At 38.4% G+C, this 22,525-nt stretch overlaps 1 protein-coding gene across 5 annotated transcripts in view; it reads left to right on the top strand.

Moving 5' to 3' along the window:
- The window catches only part of ncoa1 (nuclear receptor coactivator 1), an 80,911-nt gene that overhangs the window by 16,461 nt on the left and 41,925 nt on the right, over positions 1-22,525 (top strand). For all 5 annotated transcript variants that reach the window (XM_013915603.1, XM_013915604.1, XM_013915601.1 and 2 more), the window contains one exon: positions 11,740-11,962. The gene's annotated coding sequence lies outside the window, so the exon portion shown is untranslated. The remainder of the gene's footprint in view (positions 1-11,739; positions 11,963-22,525) is intronic.

Here is a 22,525-nt window from a genome sequence, read left to right as displayed (position 1 = left end):
TGAGACACTCACTTTTGAGGGGGCTGATGATAGTGGGCTTTCTGCTAGTGTATTTCAAGCCCAGGCTATTCCCCGCTGGGCCTAACGTGATACCACTATAGAAAAAGCTGTAACATTTAGTTACTTCACAGGAAGCAAAGTGATTGCAGAAACTTTTAAAAGTTTTCCACAGAACATCTAATCTTTTCAAGCTTCTACCTTTATTGATGGGTTTTCATACCTCAGTATGGTAAGAAGATTGTTTGATGACGAATTCGTTTCTGGAGTTTTCCATGGGTAGCTGCATAGATCACCCTCACTAATTTCAGATGCACATCCAGCGTTTTTGTTCTATAAGCAGACCTGAAATATGACAGACATTTCTCAGTTCAGAAAAGCGTTTCAGGTTTTACTGCCAGTGAGCTTTCAAGGCGTAGTTTCGTGTTTTACTTGCATAGCTTTTCTCTTTTTGTCTTATTTTGTTTTTTGGTTACTGTCTGTCTGATTGCATTGATTACTTTCATGTACGTTAACCATATTTCGATACTCTCTCGCTGGTCATTGTTTTGTTTTTTTGCTTCGTGATATTTCAATCATGGTGCGTAAGGTTAACTAGTTATCTAACTCACTGCTAACATCTAAAATTGCTAACTTCTAAATCCACTGAACCTCGTAGCTGTAGCTGAAAGGTTTTTCAACCATTTTTAAAAATTCGCATTGGACCTTAGTGCTAAATAAGTTTGAAATAAAGTCCCCAATTATTTCTCTCTCTCTATCCACTGTGCGTTCAGATATGTACCAACACATCTCTGCTCGTCCATCTGTGCAACTCAATTAGCGTTACAGCAGATTGATAGTGCAACAGTAATTGAGCGGATACATTCAATTGCCCGCAGCCCCACACACCTCAGTCCCCATGCCAGTCTAAGCTGCCCGGGTTAACAACTTTTCTGGAAGAAAACCTGTATATTAATCACATATTTGCAACAAAGTACTTGGTAAATAAAATATTTGCTGTTGTAGTTGCAGTGTATGAGTTCTTGCATTTTATTGATTACCCTGACTGTTCACCACTTATATTTTTTGTTAAAATGTAAGCACTATTGCAATGTTATAAGAATACAGATTGAAATGGGCATAACCCACCTATCAATTATATAATATGCTTGCTTCTACACGTTTTTTTTTTCTGTCTTGATAGTTCTGTTTTGTCACTCATTGGTCTTTAAATGGAGTCAGTTCTGCATATTGGCTCTACCTGTTATTAAAATATGTATCCAGCCAGCTTTGTTCTCTTCCTTTTTGCCCACCTTCCATTACTTTTCTCCCTTTTGTCCCATTCAGCTGAAATGCAGGTCACTGAGGTGTGGTTCTAATCTCAGGCTAACCTGCCAGTGCCATAGCATTTTGCATGCACTTGATGGATAAATGGTGTGTGTGAAAAGGGAGAAAACGAGTTTGGTGACAAAGCCAGAGATGACTGCAGTGAGCAGTACCTACAAAAAAGGCAACACTGGACTGATAGCAGTGAAGAAAGTACCACTCGCTGTGTGATGCAGGGCAGGTTTTTCAGTGGTGATTGCTCACAAATCCCAGCTTAAAGACAGTTTGTGAGTATGTACTCTCTGTACACTATAACTTTTAAGATTATTGAAAAGTAAATTATATTAGAAGTAGGGCTGAAAGTGCCTTCTTTTAATGTCAGCAGACAATGATTTGGGGAATTGCTGATGGTCAGAGTGACTTCATTTGGGTTATTGATTAACACGTTTAGCTTGTTTCCCTATTGCTTCTTATTATTTATCACTAAATTAATTTAGGATTTAGAAAATGTAAATGACACTGACATATCATTTCAGAATGTGGGAAGTCAGTTGTTGGCTGTCCAGTGGTTGATTTGAAATGAGAGTGCAGTTGTAGTTGATGTCCTCTTCTCAGCTTTTTGCCTCCCTTTTTGTGTTTTTGACTGTGAAAAACTCTACTCATTGTTATGTGAGATTTATACTTGTGCATTAAATTTACATCCTCAAAAGATCATAACTCTGTTTTAGGACTGGACAATTAATTGGAAATGAATTAGATCTCTTATCAACATAATCTGGCCCGTGTCGGTTGTGAGTTATGCTGGTTGAAAACTGTGGCATGCAGCAAGGTGACAATAGAAGAAGAGATCCAGACAGTGATGGGTTTGCACATTTGGTTTTCACAACTACTACTTCTGTTTATCGAAAGTTGGACTATTCTGCAGATGTTAAAAATGATTTTTTCTGTTCAGACACTTGAGATGTAAACATGTCAGGATCAGATTGCTTTGTATGGGGTCCATTTAAAATTCATAGTTCATTAATTGTAATTGAGGTAAAATGTTCAGTTGATTTTGATTTGAGATCATACCGCCCTAATCCTACATGCGGTGTAACTTGGATGTAACCTGAAATGTACCTCCTTGGAAATCTAGCGAAATTGCGTCGATGCAGCCTACAACGACTGTGATTGGTATCATGGTTTTCTCCGGTGCACTTCCATCTAGTTCTTCCCTGCTGCCATCTGTTGCATTGACTTAAAGGAAGAAACACCACAAAACTACTGTTTTAGTGGCAAAATTGCAAATTAACTCAAACATACCACACAGTATAGTATAAGCATAAATGCTGGTAATGGTGTTAGCCACTTGCAAGTAAGCTGTGTCTTTATTCAGTGCAGAAATGTTAATGTGACGTGAAGGTTGACGTTCTGAGTTGAAGACAGCCAGCTATGTTTTTAGTGCACTTTAAATTATTTTTTGATTAATACATATAAGGAAAACAAGTTTTCCATCTTAACATTGTTTATCTTCAGTTGCTCAAATGATGCATTCTTATTGTACTAAAGGAAATTAAAATGTTCCTACTGCCTATTATCAGTTTAACTGTGCTAAGCTGCACAAAAGATGCTATACCAATTAAGTTTGATTTTGTTATCCTGTACAGGGCTCACAAAATCGCTAGCCCGACGTCCCGGGGCTAGCGATTCTTCCAGTCGGGCTACCAAAATCTAACTCAGCCCTGCTGTCATAGGAAGGATGCTTTTGCATTCTTTCAGAAATGTAGCTGGGTAATTATGTCATTGGGTGAGCCACTGTCAATATGTGACATATTGAAATCGCGTTTGAATTTGCGCTTGTTTTTTTGCTTTCACTTTGCAATCGCGTGAACTGTGTATAGAGAGCAACAGCACTGATCTGTGAGTGATGATAATTTGTGCACCAATTCCTCTGACATCGTCTTATCAATCGTTAGCTTACTATGCAAACATGACAAGTGAAATCTCCCGCAGCTTAAACATGTGAGAGGTTGATCGCGCAGAGAATCGCTGAGCTTATGTGAGTGCGTGTAAAAGCAGCAGGATATATATTTTAGTTCTGCTGAGCCAAATAAGACAGGTCGGGGTGAAGAAGTGACAGCCAAAGAAAAGCTTACCACGGAAAAGTTATGACAAATCAGACTATAAGGCAAAAAGAAAGTGCAGCTTTATGGTTTCATGGACAAAAGAATTTCTGCGGCTGCAACATGACAAGCTAAATAACCACATAAGTGGTCTGCAGGTGCGCATTCGCTGTCAAAATAAAAAACGCGCACAAGATAAGAAGTTGCAACGCATGTTTGCGTACATAAGATTTTCTGGAGGACAGACATTTGTTTAGAACTCTTAAAGATGTCAAAGAAGCTCCTTTAAGCAATTACTTTGGTGTTCCTCTACCTCCAGAGAAATGTCAGGAGGAGTCCGAACCACAAAAGAAGCACGTATTCTCGGTAAAGTGGTTGCAGGAGGTGAGCTGGCTTCAAACAAATGATGAACGCACAGAGATGTGGTGCAGAATGTGCCGTGAAAATCCCACTCTAGTGGACAAAAACAGTGCTTTTTATATGGACGCAAACGCACGTTCCAACTTCTTATCTGGTGCGCGTCTTTTATTTTGACAGCGAATGCGCACATGCGGACCACTTATCTGCACCCGTGTAAATAACATAATGTTCTGCCGGGTGTGTTGTTGGTTTTCCCTCGATTTCTGAGTCGACAAGCGCCTTTGTTACTGGGACCAGTAATTTTAAGAAAGGCCCCCATTAGAACCCATGAGAAATGCAAGAAATGCATTACTGCTCAGTCTGCAATATCTTTCCTGGAACAAACACCAATTGCAAATAACATACTAAAAATAAACCTGAAAAATCTCTTTAGTACTTGCAAAGACTGAACTACCACTGGCAAAATTTAGCAGTCTTTGCAAACTTCAAAAAGCAAATGGCCTAGATCTTGGTTCCACTTGCCTCTTACCCGTGACTTCAGTGGAAATTTCAAATTCAGGATCTGACACAGACTGATTCATGTCCTACAGTTCTTACAAGTTCATAGAAATTTCTGTTTAATTAGAACCAAATATTTGAGTTGATGATTGTAATTTTTATACAATGTTGTAATTTGTGTTTCAACAATTTTTTGATTAATGTTTTGTTTCCGTTACAATATTATACTTTAATGTATTGTAACGGAAACAAAACATCAATCAAAAAATTGCTTTCTTTTTTTATTCAGGCTACTTAAATTTATTTTGGACTACCAAAACTGAAGAGTCTCTGCCTGAAGGGCTACCGGGGACTTTGAAATTTTGCGAGCCCTGCTGTACCTCTCCAGCTCCACTAGCTAAGACTGAGCAAAGATTCCCCTGATGGTCATATTTCTGTGGTTTGTTTTCACATGGTCAGTAGTGAGTGTGCATGTGTGCACACAAACTCCAATGTCAAGTGTCATGTTTACCCAAACATGTTAATAGATAAGACAAGACCCACTGAATTTCCTGTCAACAAGAAGCATCATTATGGAGCACACAAAACTGACCTACTTAACTCAACCACAGTTGGCTGACTGTTGAAGCCTGGTATGCTGTCATGTTTAGAAAACATGACCTGCATTTTGGCAGTATTTCAAAAAGTAGGAAAAAAGGTAAACCTGTTCAGTTGGAGGCTGGCTTTTCAGGAACCAGTTTGTAGTCAGTTAAAACTTTACTTTACAGTTTCTGCCTATGCTCATGTTGTGCATCTAGAAAGCACCGTTGTTTTTAAAAGGGAAAAGTCACGGGCTAACGAGAGCCAGCAACATTTTGATCACTCAAATCAAACCTAATTTATTTAAAAGCTCCAGCTTAATCATATTTAGCTGCAAATAATTTGATTATTAAATAATCCAATAATCAATTTGTAAAGAGTCAGGAATAGAATGCTTAATTTGAGAGAACTTGTGCAGTTGTGCAACCACAAATGCGCACACCTCAAAGTCTAGACTAGATAATAATTGGCATAGTGGTTTGAAAGTGACTAAAATACTGTGCATGTTTAAAGTACTTGCATTTTTTTCTTAATTTGTAAAAATTTAGAACAAATGATAAAAAATAAAAAGATTACAAGACATCCATATGTATATACGCATGCATACACTTATATACAAATGCCTATACACACACATGCACATGGACATAAATACATGTATACATATACACATGCATACATTATCCAACAAGATAAAAACAACCAAAACTAAATAACTACGACAGAATAGACCCTGTTTCAAAGTGATCCAAAACCTGTGAAAATTGCTAGGTCTTCAGGTTTGATTGAAGAGGAGGTGATCTTTATAAATGAAGGAAGACTGTTCCAGGGTCTTGGAGCAGCAATGGAAAAAGCCCTGTCACCTTTAGATTCTGAATGTATCATTATTTGAAAATAATAGTGGGTTACCTTAGTAATGCTTTTGTAATAAAGAAGGTACAGTTTCTGTGCTAAAGGGGTCTAATACCTTGATTTCTATATGCCTCATCATATCAAGACCCACCCTCAGAGTGCAGGCTTCCTTGTGCCTCTTCTGTAAGTAGAATTGGAGGAAGAGTTTTCAGTTATCAGACCTCCCTTTTGTAGAATTAGGTTTGTGTTCTGATTCAGGAGAAAGACACCATCCCCTCTATTACTCTTATTTTAAACTTCTCTTTTGTACAAGTTACAATTAGGACTGGATCAGGTGAGCCTGAGCTGTCCCTCAGTAATGCTGCTGATTGTTTAAGCTGCTGTGGGGCTTTCTGTGTTTGGTGTTTCTGGGTACTTTTTTTGCCCCTTCTCTTTCTTCTCACCAACCAGTCATGGAAGATGGCTTTGCCTCGCTGAGCCTGGCTCTACTGGAGGTCTCTTCCTATTAAAAGTGAGTTCTTCCTTCCAACTATTGCCTAGTATTTGCTCTCTGCTTCTCTCAGATGTTGTAGGATCTTCACTTCAAAATAAAAAGCACCTTAATTGTTCTTGCTTGTAGTCAGTATTTTTTTTTCTCTGTAACATCAGCAGTATTTCTAAGCCAGAAATCAACAATCACCAATTAGTCAGTCTGGTTTTATTATGGGTGCGATTGCTGGCATGATTCCATTGTTACACAATGGAATGCAAGATCAGACATCACAATTATTCTGTTATGTAATGATTCTCATTTAATTCATAAAATGCTCCAAATTTGAACTCCTCCTCGACCCTCTGGTATAAGCAGGCTGACCTTTTAGCATCTGATGACTATCTGACCATCACGTAGTCATTGTAGTTATTTAGAAGCGTTGGTAGATGAGGCAGAAAGGCTGGCACACTGTTCCAAAACAAGCCTACTGGTCCACCAAAGCCAAGGCTGCTGGTTCACCAGACTTAAAGAAATCAAGGACTGTGTGAAATATAGCCTTCATGTGTTTTGATAAAGTAGTTTGTCATAATACTTTATTGTAGCAAAAGAGTTTGATTTGTTGGTTACCTGCACTAGATGGGACAAGGTTTTGGCTTCTTGAGCAAGTTAAAATGTGCTTTTGAAGGTCCCTTTATTATGTCTACACTTGAAGTCAGTGTGAAGGTGAAGGGCAGACATCCGCTATGACGCTAGACAGCTCTTGTTTCCAGATGCATATTCATAACGGTATTGATAAGTTTTTGTTAAAATCCTGCTATAAGCTGGCACTGTCTTTTTAGTCTTTGGCATGCTAGCCATTAAAATCCATATTTGAAAATCAATGTTCATTGGATAAGGAGATTTTCATTCATGTTTTAAGGCTCCTCATTCAGTGCAGTCTTTCTGTGTAAAATATACAAGAGTTTTATAAATGCCAATTTAGCAACATCTGCAGCCAATCAGAAAAGTGCGAATTAAGGAAAATCTTGAGGAATTTAACAGAAGTTAAAAGCTATTTTTAACAAGATAAACGAGAAATGAACTACACAGATTAAAACTTTATAGCAGAGAATTACAATAAGAAAATAACTGCCCTGAGTTCATAGTTGAACACCTCTGCATGCTGAGTCCCAGTATCGCCTTAATAACATCAGTGATTCTTGCCTGAGGATGAGGATTATTGACACTGTTAACATTAACTTTACTCACTTTTTTCTTTTTTCTTCTGCCTGTTATTATCTAAGCGAGGAAGCAGCCAGTTACGTTTTACCTAACAGCCTAGGTTTGCTTGTCGTCACATCTTTGAAGCCCGTCTGTGAATGCTAGGAAGAGTTTCTAAGCAGAAGAAGGGAGAGAACAAGGTTCTGGTTTGGATATTGTCCTACGTCTGCAGTGCTTCTGGCCAGTCATTTTGCACCAGTACAACCACTGTGCTGAAAATGATTAGATTGCTGTAAATTTCCTGCTTTTAAATAGAGCTAGAATCTACTGGAATCAATTAAATCCCACACTGAAATCCAGGCTACACTCAGTATACACAGACTTGCTAAAGATTTATCTCAGGGTTTTCCCAACAAAAGAGGTTTACGTCAGAGTCAAAAGAACGTTTTTTTTTTTAATCCAGTTTTTTGATTAGGGGTTTATATACTGATATACGAACAATGCTTTTCTTTGTAAGATGGTTAGAAGTACCAGGAAATGTTCTTCATCAGATAAGGTAATGCAGACTCATTACATTCGATGTACACGGACCAGCCTTGCTAATGAGGGTAGTCCCCCCCCCCCAAAAGACCCATTATAAGCCTGGAAAAACCTTGTGTATGCAAATTTTATTTATCTTTTTTGTTAAGTAACCCAGATGAAGTGAGGATCAAATAAAGTTGACGTTGAAGCTCTGTTTTCTCTCTTCATTGTTCTCCCTTGAATATGGGTATGTACCTGTTAACTCGACTTCTATTTTGCTGTTCCAGTGACGAGCTGTAATTCACACCTGTAAAATGCTATCTGATCAAACTCTAAATAGACACTGAAAAACCTGAGACAGGAGAGGTCTCATGCAAAGCATTTAGAAGGCTTTTGACTTGCTGAAGTTCGAAAATTTCTTGCAGCACTGCAAGGAGCCAGATTAAGAGGGCTAGTCAATCAGCTGGTGTGTTTGGGCCTGGCAACAATCATGTGTTATCTGATCTTTACATAAAATGCGTGTTGTGTAGCACATACAACTAGGAAACTGTTTCTAACGTCTAAAATCAGCACACTGCTGCCTTTTTACGCAGAGCTGCGCACAGACTCTGGCTGCAGATTGATTCAGCTTGATACTGCGTTTGATCCCCATAGTCAGGAAAATCACTCATAATGCCCGAGCAGCTCGTTCTCCAGACTGAGACACTGATCTGCTGTTGCACAGGTCAACCATGTGTCAGCTGAACAGATGGAAACAGAAGAGTGGGGTCTGCTGAGGAGCAGAACCACCCAGTGAATCAGATCCAGATAGTCGTTCAAATCCAGCCAATACTGACAAAACTTGAGACTCTTCCAAACACGAGTGTTTGTAACTTTCCACGTTTTATTGTTCAGTATTTGAAGAGAAAACTCTGAAATGCAATTCTTGCACTAAGGTGCCCTCCTCGACTAAACGGGAAACAATAAAAATTTTATTATCGGGCAACTTCCAGCAATTATAAAAAGCATGATCATCAAGATAAAACTCTTTGCTGTGATGCTGTTGTTTTGTCTTGTGATATAAATCTACCACACCTCTTTTCTTTAGACCAGTGTATTAAGCTTAAATCAGGAGTTTTAAAGTGTGCCTGACTAGTAAAGCCATTTAATAACATCTTATAATGTCTTATAATAAGTGCAAATCCAACAATAGATCTCAGTGTTTCTGCATAGTGCCATTAGATGTGTATTAAAGACAAGTCAATCTGCAAGGGACCTTAACCTATGGAGTAATTTGGAACCAAAAATATAAATTGTACTTTTCCAATCAAATGTTTTGGTGGACCAGTGTTGGCCCCGGGTCATCAGACTGGTTAATTTGAGCCTACTTTATAGATACATATGTCTGTTTGCAAATCTGCTGGCCTGGGACAGGAAGATGTTCCTAAGCCAGCCAAGAGATGTAATCCTTCTAGCATGAGACCCTGAGTCTGGGAGGGGCGTCATCTCTGTAGAGCACAACACCCAAAAAGCCAAACTGGGGAGGCATTCTACTCAGATTCCTGTACATTGACTCAAAGTCAATACAGTCAATAAATCATTCATTTAATTACAAAGTTGGTTGTCAGTAAAACTAACAAGAAATCAGAGAAAAGGACAGAAAAATAATATAGATCATTGTTCCACTGAAATACAGCTATAGCAGTGTCTCACACCTGGTGCATGTGATAATAAATATACAAGAACTTGTACTTGATAGTGACTGAATGTTGTCTATAGATGGTGATACTGGCGACATTGAACTTCTGATGGTCTACATGCTTTTGTACTTGCCTCAGTCTGACCTCATTTATAGCAAGAATCATAATTGCTTCTTCCTCTTTCCTCTCTTTTTTTGGTCAGTACTGGACTAACAGTTGTTTTGACATGATGATTCGAGTGTTGCATTTATGGAACTTTTGGATTCCTTGAACCCAACATGTTTCCAAACAGACTCCTTGGTTTTGCTGGTCCTGTTGACCAGAGGTTCTCTTTCTGTCATCTTATTTTGAGCTAAACTAAACTTGTGGAGTGAGTTTGGGCTTTTGGGGAGGGTGGAAAGTGCTATAAAGGAAATGAAGTCAAACACATACCATATGTTTCATGTTTTATTTTCCTTTTTTTTTTTTTTTAAATTTAGGAAAGTCCCATTTTCTTTTAAGTATTCCTTTAATGCATCACGTTTCCAAAATGAGCTGATGTTAAATAATCTCAATATAGACCAGAATAATCCACCTCAAACCTTTTCTTCCATTATATTATAAGCATGTTTTTAGATTTTTAGTTCTGAGTTACTGAATTCCTTTAAAGGATTTAAATGTGTTTTTTCTTCATAAATGATCCAGTTTCCAGCTCCAGGTTGCTGGTTGACTGTTGTTATGGCATAGGGAATTTTAACGGTCTGAGTGTTATTTGTGTTCTCAGTTTGTTTGTTGACGAGTTGTTATGATTACAAGATGTAAAGCCACCGAAGTCGACACAATGGTGCGCAGATTTTACTGTGATCAGTCTGTCCCTACCTGCTGGGTTGTTAACAGCCAGCTGTGAGCAGCTATGAAGCGGCTGTCAAGGCAAGAAACACAAATGTCAGGGGCAAGTAATTCTGTTCAGATTTATCTTCTCTGTGTGTGCTCTAAGTTATTATTAAAGTAGATTTCTGTGCTTCTCTTGGGTTATACAGTGAAATAACCTAAATATTTCGAATATATTTAATGAATGAAGCCCTGCAGCTGGTGTGGGTTGCTTTTAATTCTCCAGATGTCTTCCATAGAAGCTTCTATTTTGAATTCGCCCAACAATTTTATTGCTCTTTTATAAGATGCAGTCTTTTGGTAGTAGTGAGGGGAAATCTCATTTAATGTAGTCTTTTCTTCTGGGTTGTTATCACTTTTACATGGAAATGCTAAAGTTTCCTTCAACATGAACCTCTTAAACTCTTGTAGAGTAGCTTTGCATGATTTACAGTTCAAAATAATCCTTATTTATCTTACACAAGGTCTTGGCACTGCCCCTTAATTTTTCTTCTGTGTAAACCAATCTGTTTTAGCTGATCGGCCCTTAAGCTATCTTTCTTCTTATTGGCTTTTTTTCCCCAGAATATCATGAGATATACGATTTGCCACTTTTCTCCAAGGCCCTCCCTTCTTTTCTGTCTCTGTCTACGACTTGTGTAAATGCAGATTTGCCTCCAGTTACAATGCCTGGTGCAAATTTGTGTCAGTTCACCTCATTGCAGTGACTTCGTGTGCATAAATGTGCCATAAGAGTAGAACAAACAGTCTGAAAATTAGTGTTTGGTGCAGCTTGTAAGCTACAACTCAACTTATATTTACTTATATGACAAAAAAAAAGAAAAAATATATCATCAAATCATTTTCACTTCATCAGTGGTATTGGTGTTATGTTCAGATCACATATGATTAAGCTTAAACATTGTCACTATTTCACTATTCTTTAAATATCAACCACTACAAATCACTCTCAAGTAACAGCCCATAGTTGTAGTAAGGTTGCCAGCTGTACCTGGTGGAGTTCACCTTGGACCTGTTTTTTTTCACCTCTACATTTGTCATTGCTTTTGCATGTTCCCCCTGTAATAGCATCTAGTCTCACCATGTCACACAGACTTATTCCCTCTGTTAGCAATTAACACGTTCTTTCACTTTTTTTGCTGTTTATTGCTGCTTGGTATTTTAAATATTCAAAAATAATGACCTGTTATTAACAAATGGCAAATAGAACTGTCAATATTACAGCATAACTTGTGAAAGGTTAATTTCTACATTGCAAATGAACATATTGTGATTGTCCATTTTTTCTCTGTTTTCTTGACAGTTGGAGGCCAACGGGCTTCTCCCTGCACCTGGGATGGTGCTTTTTGACAGAGCGGCTGTGGAGCCATAACCCCACCGCCATCACCATTCCATCCTCTTGACTGTAAGCCGTTGGCCCACCACTGATCTCACGCCCAGGCTCCCCTCCTTCCCTCAGCTTTGCTCAGTCCCTGACAAGGCCACCACAGCCACCACATGACTCACCGACTGGAGCCCTAGATCAAGTAAGCACGGTGCTCTGTACTCGTTGACTTGAGTGCTGCAGTATGTCTCATTGCAAGCCAGAGTGATCCCTCGCACAACTTGTGTGTTCTGCAGCAAACTGTTATATAACATTGATTTCCCACTGAATACTGAAAGAGTAATTTTCTTTATTGACTAGAATACTTTTTTAGTGATTATTTTAATTTCTGGACTGAGCTTCTAACGAAGGCTGAAGGTTGTGTTTGTAGGATGGCAGTGGCAAACCTGAGGTCAAGTAAAGCAAGACACAGCGGCTACGTATTGAACGTGGATTTATTTGAAATTTATTTTATGCTTGTTTTGTAATCTAGTTCTTATTATCTATTATTCTCTTAACTGCTTTTGTGATTGAATATCACCAGTAGCCCCAACTAGTTAAAATATTAAAGTAACATATAAGCAAGTTTAGGAGGGTGAACCAGCCTATCGCGCTGAAAAGGTGTTTTTCCTTGAAAATGGCAGCTTATCAAAATTGATGGTGATTAATCAGTGTTTCAGTACCAGTGTTATGAGCTATTGTATTTAAAAACTGCATCCACTTCCATGCATTTGATTCATTCATGGGATTTAGTTTACTCCAATGTACATTGATGTAAGGCCAAACCTGTTTTCTCTTGTTATATTTTATTATCTTATAACCTCATTGAAAATTCATTTTTTGTTTCAAAATCTGTTCCTGACCAGGAGAAAATGAGAGTTTATCCTGGTTTAAAATAGACCTTTGCCAGAGTGGCAGATACATTGTTCATTTTATAATCCAAAAATATATTTAGGCTTGAGTAAATTAAACTACTTGTGTGCAGGAAAAACCCTGCAAACTATAGTTTGTTAGCAGTAAAATGGTGAAATAAATCTAATTTAAATCAAGGACCCAAGTGTGAGATTTGCCACAAAACCTCGGGATTGCCATCGTAATTATATTGTCACTGTAGGTGTTTGTTTGAATTTATTTATAAGGTGTAAATGCACTGTGAGATTGGTTTGATTTGCGTTTTGTTCTTTTCAGTTTTGCAGGGCAAGTCATTTATTTTAAGTTCTGCAGTATGCAGACAATGCACAAATGGCTGACTTGAAAGACTCCAGTCTTTGCCATCTCCACACATAGTTAATAGCCTGTCAATTTAATTTTAAAGAAGACAAGTTAGTTAAACTTGGATTTAATAGTTTATAGAAGCGAGAACGAGAAGAAAAAAAACTTCAGGCCAATGAAGTGCATTGCTCTGAACATCCCAGCATGTCTGAGGAGGCCTCCCATAGCGTTTCACAAGTTGAAATGAGGACACACACACCCACATTCACGCGCCAAATTACACAGTGCCCAGCAGAGTTCAATAAATGATGAATATTCATGTGGAATTATCAGCCTGGCAGTGAACGTGTTTGAGAGAGAAAGCGTACTGTGAAAAAATTAGGTGAACAATGACACAGACGCTAAGAAAGGCAGTTACACAGATCCGACGGTCCATGGCTGATATTGTTTTAGTGGTATATTTGATGTCTTTTAAAAGATTGATAAGGAATATCGTATGTTTTGCTCAGAAAACAGCGAGAGGATACTTCTATCTCAGTGAAAATGTATATTTCTATATTTTGGTTACATAAATGAACAGGGCAACTACAGGTAGCAATTCTCTGGTTGTCTCTCACCTCTAAAAACAGCTTTGTGCTGTGCTTTCTATACACTAAGATCTCTGGCTAACCGTCATAATGTCTGAGGAGCTGTGTGTAGTCCAAGGTTATTTCTTACTCTTGGTAAACATCCTGGATCTGGGTGTTCACAGATGGTTGGGAAACAATGGGCTGGAACTTAACAGGGTATTCAGTTGAGAAGCAGGGAATCTTAAAGGGCCACAACAGCATTTTTTGAATGTTTAATGGTTTTTCATTGGGATTTGGAAGCATGCGTAGTATAGAGGCTAGGCAGTTTGCATTTCAGTGCAAGTATGAACACATTTTTGTACACACTATATAATATATGTGGAGAATGCCAGCACTAGACAATAAATTGGGAGCAAAAAATTGATACTTTTCAGTGAAATATTTTGCAATATTTTACACTTTTGCAGAAGTCACCTCAAACATATAGCCTGTTGGATAAGCTGGATTTTTGTAGAATTTAAGCCTAACATTAGCTGTAACCAGCTGTTGTTGTTGTTGTTGTTATGGTTGTTGTCCCATATAGGGTGGTTGACATGTCTTATTTGCTGACAATAACTAAGTGCAACAATTTTGGAAGTCAGTCAATTTTTCTAATGTACATCAGAGTTTTTAGCATTTCTTTCTGGTTATTTCTGGTTTCACCATTTGAAAACTAACTTTTACAGGTTTAAACATGGGTAAATGATAAGTTTTTTGAAAAAATGATTTTGTTGATAATTTCCTGATCATCTTTTGAAGTAAATAAACCACCAAAAAACATACATCAGTGATTCCAACTGTTTAACTTGGAACACAGTCGTCAACATTAACATTTCTTAAGTTGCAGTTTTTTAAGGTCATAGATCTTACATTTTTGGGCGTTTTGGTGTTTCCACCGAAGCGCAGCATTGGCGGACCTTGAAGATCTTGGACTAAAAAGCGAAACAACAAAGAAAAAATGTTGGCAGATTTATTATTATTTGTTGCAGCCTTGCTTTTATCTTTCTTGGATTTGCACAGATAACTTTGACTTAGAGCTGGGCGATATGAGATTTTTTCATATCACGATATGTTTTTTTCATTTCTGGCGATAACGATATCTATCACGATATAAGCCAAATAACTATATTTGTAAGATTTAAATGTGCCGTTGCTCACAAGTAAAATGTGAAATAATCAGCAGCTTGTTTTGATTTAAATATTTATTTCCCATAATAAGTTCAACAGGGTAGATGTACTTAAGGAACATGAGACTTTTTCAGATAAATAAAGGCAAATATTGCAAACTACACAAAAGGCAGCCGCTAAAGCGTCTAAGTTTCAAAATAGAACAAACGAAACAGACTAAATTGTCAATTCCACTTAGAAACAAAATATTAATTCTGCAAATAAATCTTAGTTTGTTTTACAGAAGAACAGACAAAACTGACTAACTTTTGTCAATATCAAATAAACTGAGAACTAAAAGGAAATTCTCAATCTCTCCTTGTTGTATAGCTTAGCTTTTCAAACAGTTTTAACAGTTACTTTAGTCTGACAAAAGCCGAATGACGAATTAGCGCTTCCAGTCAGAGACTGAGGCTACGTCCACACGTACACGGGTATTTTTGAAAACGGAGATTTTCCGTTTTCGTTTTAAAAAATAATCCCGTCCACACATAAAGGCAGAAATGAAGGAAAACGCTGCTATGAACATGCCAAAGCAGCAGGTGGCGCTAGATTCCTAACCGTGCCGAAATGTTGGCCAATCAGAAGTCTAGAAGCCTCGGTGGGAAAAAGTAAACAAAGCTGGGGCGTAGAAGCAGAACCGAGTCGTATGTGTAGACGGACAGTAACTGTGTGTATATGTAAGCATTTAAACACTGCAGAGAGTAGAATTAACAGTAACAGTATTGTAGAAATTCATTTCACCGAAACAATAACGTGGCGCACAGTGTGACGCATGCACCAGTTTATTGTATTTCCAGACTTGCTTTCGGCACATTTACAGTGCACGCTACTCTGTTTTTTGTCAGACTTGAAATAGCCGAAATACCTTCACACTACGGAGCTTCTATGGCTCTTCCGTTCGACAATCTCTCCGGCATTGGAACCATCATCTGTTTTCTCTTCGGTCACGCTCGGTTGATTTTTCTAGTCGGCACACTCATTTCCTCCATTAGGCGCTGGCTCCATTACCCGCTGGCTGCTTCCCAAACAAACACACGTGCGGCTTGGCACTTGTGCTGTACGTAACAAGTCACGCGACGTGACGCTGCGGCTGTGATTGGTTCGGCTCTGCGCTACTTAATTTGGATCGGCTGACCTTTTTTTTTTTTTTTTTTTTAAGAGAACAAGAGCGGCGAGGTCTATCGCGATAGCTTAATTTCTCTATCGAGTAAAAGTTATATCGCGATACATATCGTTATCGTTCTATCGCCCAGCTCTACTTTGACTGCATTTATTCAAAACTCTAACATAGATATGATGTTGAGGTAAGCCAGATATGTGTTTAAATGAGTCATTTTCAGCAGTTTTAATAGCAATTTATACAGTTAAGTGCGTATATATTTGGAAAGAGATTACGACAACGGATTATCACAATGGATATTAAATGACACAACTCACATGCAATTGAAGTGTAGACTTTTAGCTTTAACTCTGGAACTCTTTCATGGCATGCATTTTTAATTTCTTGCTATTTGGGCTGATTGGGACCTGATGAATGTAAAAACAAAGATTACCAGATTTGAATTTTTTTTTTTTTTTTTAACCTGATTTTTGTTTCTGAGAAAAATGAGATCCACATATGAAGACATTCGTTTTAAATTTTGATAGAACAGTGGCAGTATAATGTCCTTGTAAGTGGATATCAGGCCCTTGTAGAGCAAAATTTTGTATTTTGCTATAGATTACTCTAACTGTAGCTGAAGAACATGGCTTTTTTGCATAATTTGCAAGACTTTTTTCTTATGGCGTGCCAAATGTAACCCTCTGCTACTGAAACAATATTCAGCAAGTGAGAATTGGGTGCACATTTTCACTTGAAGAGAAAACCGCTCATTTAAGGAACCTATTGGACAGTATCTCGCCAATCAAAACTGATGGCAGCATAGTGCTAAAAACTGTGCTATAGACAGACTGATGTTTATATCATTTATGATGTTGGCACTTACAGAGCTCAGACTGTCTATTACAAAGCAAGAATACCACCAGACTGTTCCAATAAAGAAATAAAATACATCTGCTTTTGCTTTTTATTCCCTATTTTAAAATAATTGATTGTGAGCCAATTTGGTCATATTGGTTGTGATCCTACAACCGCATGGATGCCAATTCAATGCACTCTTACTTCTTTCATAGGAGTCAAGAGGGGTAAGTAGCAGACGGGCACTGCTAATCAAATGAACTTGATCAACTAATCATCCGCAAGTATGACCTGGTCTATTAACATTTCCTGGCTGGCAAAATCACCCAGGTCACTTCATCATGGCATAATTAGAAAAGACTGAACAGGTAATGGATTGTTTGGAAGGATTGCCGGGAAAAAGCCTGTTCTTTCTAAAAAGAACCTGACAGCATGGCTTAGGTATGCACAGTGGGATCTGAGCAAACCACAAGACTTTTAAAACAGTTTCCTTTGGACAGATGAGACTAAAGTGGAGATGTTTGGCCATAATGCACAACACCATGTTCTGAGAAAACCAAACAGCAAATATCAGGACAAACGCTTCATACCAACTGTCAAAGAGGGTGGAGGGTGAGGATTTGGGTTTATTTTGCAGCACCTTGCAGTCACTGAGTTCACCATAGACTTCACAAATGTGAGGCGGAACTTTCATTTGGGAACTATTTTCAAACCAAGACTAGACATGGAGAAAATATGTTAATATAGAAATTATGATGCATTTTATGCAATTGTTCTTTTAATGCTGTGTCAATTTTTGGGCCTTTTTGTGGCTAGGACAGTGCAGAGAGTAGACAGGAAAGTAGTAAGAATGAGGGTGAATGACATGCAGGAATGGGTCTGGAGCTTGATCATACCCAGGTCAGAGCAGCAAGCAGTACTTTACCTGTTTGAACATCCTTCAGTGTAATGGTCAGCTGCTCAACCAACTAAGCAATATCAGCAGCTGTCGTTCCCCCCTTTTTAAATTATCCCTTCCGCCAAGTAGCCATCTGACAAGCTGATAGCAATTTTGGTAAGTAAAAAATGGCTAATGATAGGTCAGTAAATCTTTGTCTCAGTGCCATGACTGATGACATTGGAGATGCACTGAACTGATTTTTCCTTATAAATTTCACTTAAAGATTTAGTAAAAAAAGAAAAAAAAACTTAACTGAGGATATTTGTGTCTTTTTCCATAGAAAACATTCTTTTTCATTGCTTACATGCTCTAAACTGGACTTCAAAGTACCCCTCGCATGGGGGTCCATGCTTTGGGACTGATTTAATTTGTAGAAAATTTGTATGCAGACAGGGTAATAGTTTGTTTTGGAAAGCAAGCTTGCGGCACACTCTAAAATCAAGCCAATTCAATCATTGCTCTACATAAACTGTAGGTCACAACATTTGTTTGAAAAGTCAAACGACATTTGTATTTCTTTTTCCTTTTTTGTAAATCGACGGCTGGTGTGGAAATGATAGACTAGACTGCATATTTCATTTATAAGCAGACAATATATGGAATGGAAAATACTAAATTCCCATTATGCAGAAGAATGTAGGAAGCCAGGGTAGTTTGTGCTATTTACTTGAACATCAAGACGATGCCTCCCAATTTTTTATTAATTCATTTTTATGTGTAATTACAAAGATATGAGACAATATTGCCCCTTTTCATCTAATCTCACTATGGTAGCAAATCCTTCCTGGATTCAGATCTGATTGAGGATGTTAATCACATTTAACTTGTGCCAGCACCCACCTCTGCTATAATTTCATGCAAATCTTTAGATACATTTTTCAGTAATCTTGCTAACAAACAAACAAACTGAGCCAGGGAATTTCCTGCATAGGTTTCTTTTCTGTGAATTAAATGAAGTGAAATAACAGAGAAATTCATATTGTTTTTTCCAGTGGCACAACAAAGGCACCTTTGCTTTATGTATCTACTTAAAATAAGCCATCATCTGACCTTTTGCCAGTCCTTCTTTTGATTGCATGGTCAGATCAAAAAGCTTTTGAGCATGGCACCTCCAGTTTATTTGGCTTTGCAATTACTTTCTCTACCATATAACTCTGCAGCATGGAAAGCACCTTGAGTATTCAATACATTTATTTTTTTCGAATCCACTGAGAATAACTTGAGTTACTTCTGTCACAATATTTGACTCCACTCTATTTTATTAATGATATTTAACTAATATTAAGTAATGAGAGTAATGAGAGAATCTGTTTGTTTGTTAATTGAATTGTGAGAAACCAAATCCTGAGCCTGCCCTCATGTGGAAACCACATGGGGAAATAAAAGATCTCCTCAGCTTGAAGCCTTTTCAGAGAAGCAGCTGCTCAGTTGAACCTGCTGGTTACGTGACTGTAGTGAACCTGCACACTCAATTTTCCACCGGCACCGTTGCATCCTGATTTGCTATGTTTCACTTGACACATGAAAGAACATATAAGTCACTGGCTGCTCTATATGCCTTGCTGAAGCTGTATACATTCTCTGGTCATGTCCTATATTTGAGAGGGTGGGCCTCAGCAACAGTGACTGAGCATGGGTTGTACCAACATGATGCAGTAAAGAGGGGTGGCCATGCTGCATGCATGAGCAGTGTCGTGAGCTTATTTTACAGATAATTATTTAAAGATATTAAGCTATTAGCCTTTTACTATAATCTTTTCACATCTGTTTATGGCATTACTGAAGATCCAGTCATATTTAATTCTGATCAAATCTCTGGTCAGGTCGATTAATATCAGGCTCAAGATGGAAACCTTGACATGTGAATCTGAGGGAATTTTTCTGTGCTTTTGGGTTTATTTTGCAGCACCTTGCAGTCTTTCTTTTTTGTCGCTGTTTTATCCAAAAGATAAAGGTTCTTTGAAGGAGCCAAAATAATAAAATGGGACCTGGTGAAAGGTTGTGTCTACATTAGAAAGATAAATAATGGGTCTGTATTGAGGCTAAATGTCATTTAGGTCCTCCTTATCTCCTTGTTTTCCACACTCTTCAAGCCCTACTCTGTAGCTGGTGGTCTCTTCCTTACTCCCCCTTCTGCAAGCCATACATTACGGCTGCTGAGCACATGCATGCCTGCGCATGTGTGTTCGCGCGCGCACGTGTGTACATGCAGCTCTGCGGAAGCAGAGGGAAGCTTTGAAGGATCTTTGAAGGAGAAGAGACAAACTTAAAGATACTGAGACGGCTGAAATGGGGAGCCCGTGGAGGCAGTGGACTGTGTTTCTCAAAGGTCTGAGTCTGTTGCATTGCTGCTGCTGCTTTTTCTTCTTTCTCTTTGGCGACTGAAGGCTCTCACCATACAGCACATACGGAGAGGGAGGTGAGGTCAGAAGGTGCAGGACCTGGTCTACAGGTTTGTGGGTTAGAGTGTGAGTTTTCCTCTCTCCCCTTTTTTTTAATGTTATTTTTTGTTTGGGCCCTACTTTCTGTTTACTGTGAGGCTGATATGTGTGAAAGTGTGTTTGAGGATATGCTCGCGCTGCAGCTGTAACTAATTATGATTGTTTCAGTCACATGCAGCACAGCTTGGATGCTATAAGAAGTGCAAACTGTGAAAGCTGTCATCCGCTGTGAGTTATACTCATTCAAAAGGGACAGTTAAGGGTAGTAATATGGCAGACTGTTTAATGTGCTGCTTAGTGCTTAGATAAATCCTCTGTTTAATCTGCTGTGTTTAGTTTTTTTTTGTTTGTTTTTTTAGAAAAAGGAGAGAAGACAACAATATGTGAATCCTGCTGCACAAATTCCATAATTGTATAAATGTATGTGGAGTGGAGGTTAAAATGGAAGGTTAAAGGAGAGCACTTGAACTTCTCATCACGGACCTGACTGTTTCATCGTAGGGCCACATTAGCGAGAGGATTCATATTTAACCACTAACTTGAACTGTGGTAGCTTTCATAGTGTGACTGCCTGTAAATGTAGGGCTGGGTGCTGGACTCCAAACTAACCTTTTCACACCAGCTGGCACTAGGGTGCCTAACTTTTCACTTAAGCGTATCAGAATATATGAAAAAGTGCACTTTAACTTTTTGTCATTTCATTTCAGTGATTGGATAATGGTGTATGCAGTAGAAGCACGGAGTGTTGTGACAGTTTTGAAACTGAGACTGAAGGTGGTTCAGGTAGCGAGTATCATAATTGTGGAGTTTTTGTTTGAACTTTGAATTTTATTTAAAGGGATGGATTAAGGTATTAGTCAAAGTGTGGTTTTGAAGTATATCATGTGTCACTTCTCACAGTATTTGTTGTAGTATGCAGACTCTCATGCGGCTTAGAGGGTCGGAGTGTAGTACGGGATGTTGTTTGTAGCTCCAATTTAAAGATTCCCCCAAAACTCTCATATGAAGACCAAAACTGCAGTTCCACTAGTGGCCACTGGAGTCTGGTTCCAAAAATGAGCCATGTTCAATTATGCCATTTTACAGCATTATAAAGCTACAGAAAATTAAAAATAAACATTTAAAATAAACAGAAACAGTTTTGGCCTCAGTAAATAGCTTAGCCCTTCTTAATACAAAAGTATGAGTTGTTTTATAATAGTACTTGTGGGTAGTTGGCACTGTTCTGGCACAGGCAGCTGTAGCTGATTGGTGTCTGCTTGGGGGTCATATTTGTTAATTGTAGTAATTGAATTTTATGGCCCCACTGTGCTTGTGCTGGAGATTTTTGGAGTAAATTCTAATTCTTAACACTAATTAGGAGGTACCTATGCTGGGGTGTAGCTGTTGTAACATCTATGGGTGCAGCACTTGCTCATAGCTTAAAACTCCCTCATTTCATCCAAGTACTGTAACTTCTGGCTCCAAAAAGCCTATGCAACCAGGGCCAAAACACTCTTAAAACTTCACAATGTGAACTCCAAAGCCTGGGTGACCATATCCATCTTTTATATACAGTCTACACTTGCATTCAGATCACTGGTAGATGCTCCAGTCTGCATTTGAGATGGTAATCGGGCAGCCAGGGACAAAGAAGCCTCTCGTCTTTTAGGGTCAAGTTTCACCAGGATCCTGAAACGTCTCCAGGCACTTATTAAGGCAGATATAAACAGTCATATTTTATTTATTTTTTTACGCTTAAAAGTTTGCCATCTTTGCTGTAAAAGCTTTTTTTTTTTCTCTCAGAAAATAACAATTCTTACACTCTGTTGCTTGAGTGTCACATCCTCTCCTCATACAGCAAATACGCAGAACATAGACAACTGTCTAAAGCGCTCTGATGTGAGATTTACCCGAGCACAAACAAAGTGGTTTTATCTGCCTTGACTGGTTGTCCACAGACAAACTGCTGCAGAAACCTTGCTTAAAGACAGCCATGTGTGCCATGTGTGCTAAGAATGAAAACTTTGTGCTGATATTTTTCCCTAGATAGAGCACTTACATCATCACAACAGGGGGATTTTTTTTTTTAAACCTTTAAAAATGGTTGCTGAACCTCAGAACATTTGAAATGGCCATGGCCTCATCTGAGGATACATGTCCTGTTCAGCTTGTTTAGTTATTACAGTACCATGTTGGTGTCCCACGTTTTTCCTCTGTTTGAAGACCATTTCCCAGCCCCTTCCTCCTTTGTTATTTTCTCACAGGGGCCTCCTAATGCTAGGGGTCTTACTAAATTTTGATCCTCAAGCTTTATTATCAGTAAATGTTACACTCAGACCCCTTACTTTTGTTTCCGTTGATCAGCAGAACCCAGAATCGGACTGAAGGGGCATGTGAGTCACTTGAAATAATTAGC

This window comes from Pundamilia nyererei, unplaced genomic scaffold (genome assembly GCF_000239375.1).
Source record: "Pundamilia nyererei isolate P.nyererei 1_Seehausen unplaced genomic scaffold, PunNye1.0 scaffold00329, whole genome shotgun sequence".
Classification (NCBI taxonomy): domain Eukaryota; kingdom Metazoa; phylum Chordata; class Actinopteri; order Cichliformes; family Cichlidae; genus Pundamilia; species Pundamilia nyererei.
The sequence above is the reverse complement of the archived record's forward strand: the minus strand, read 5'-3'. Positions and strand labels throughout refer to the sequence as shown.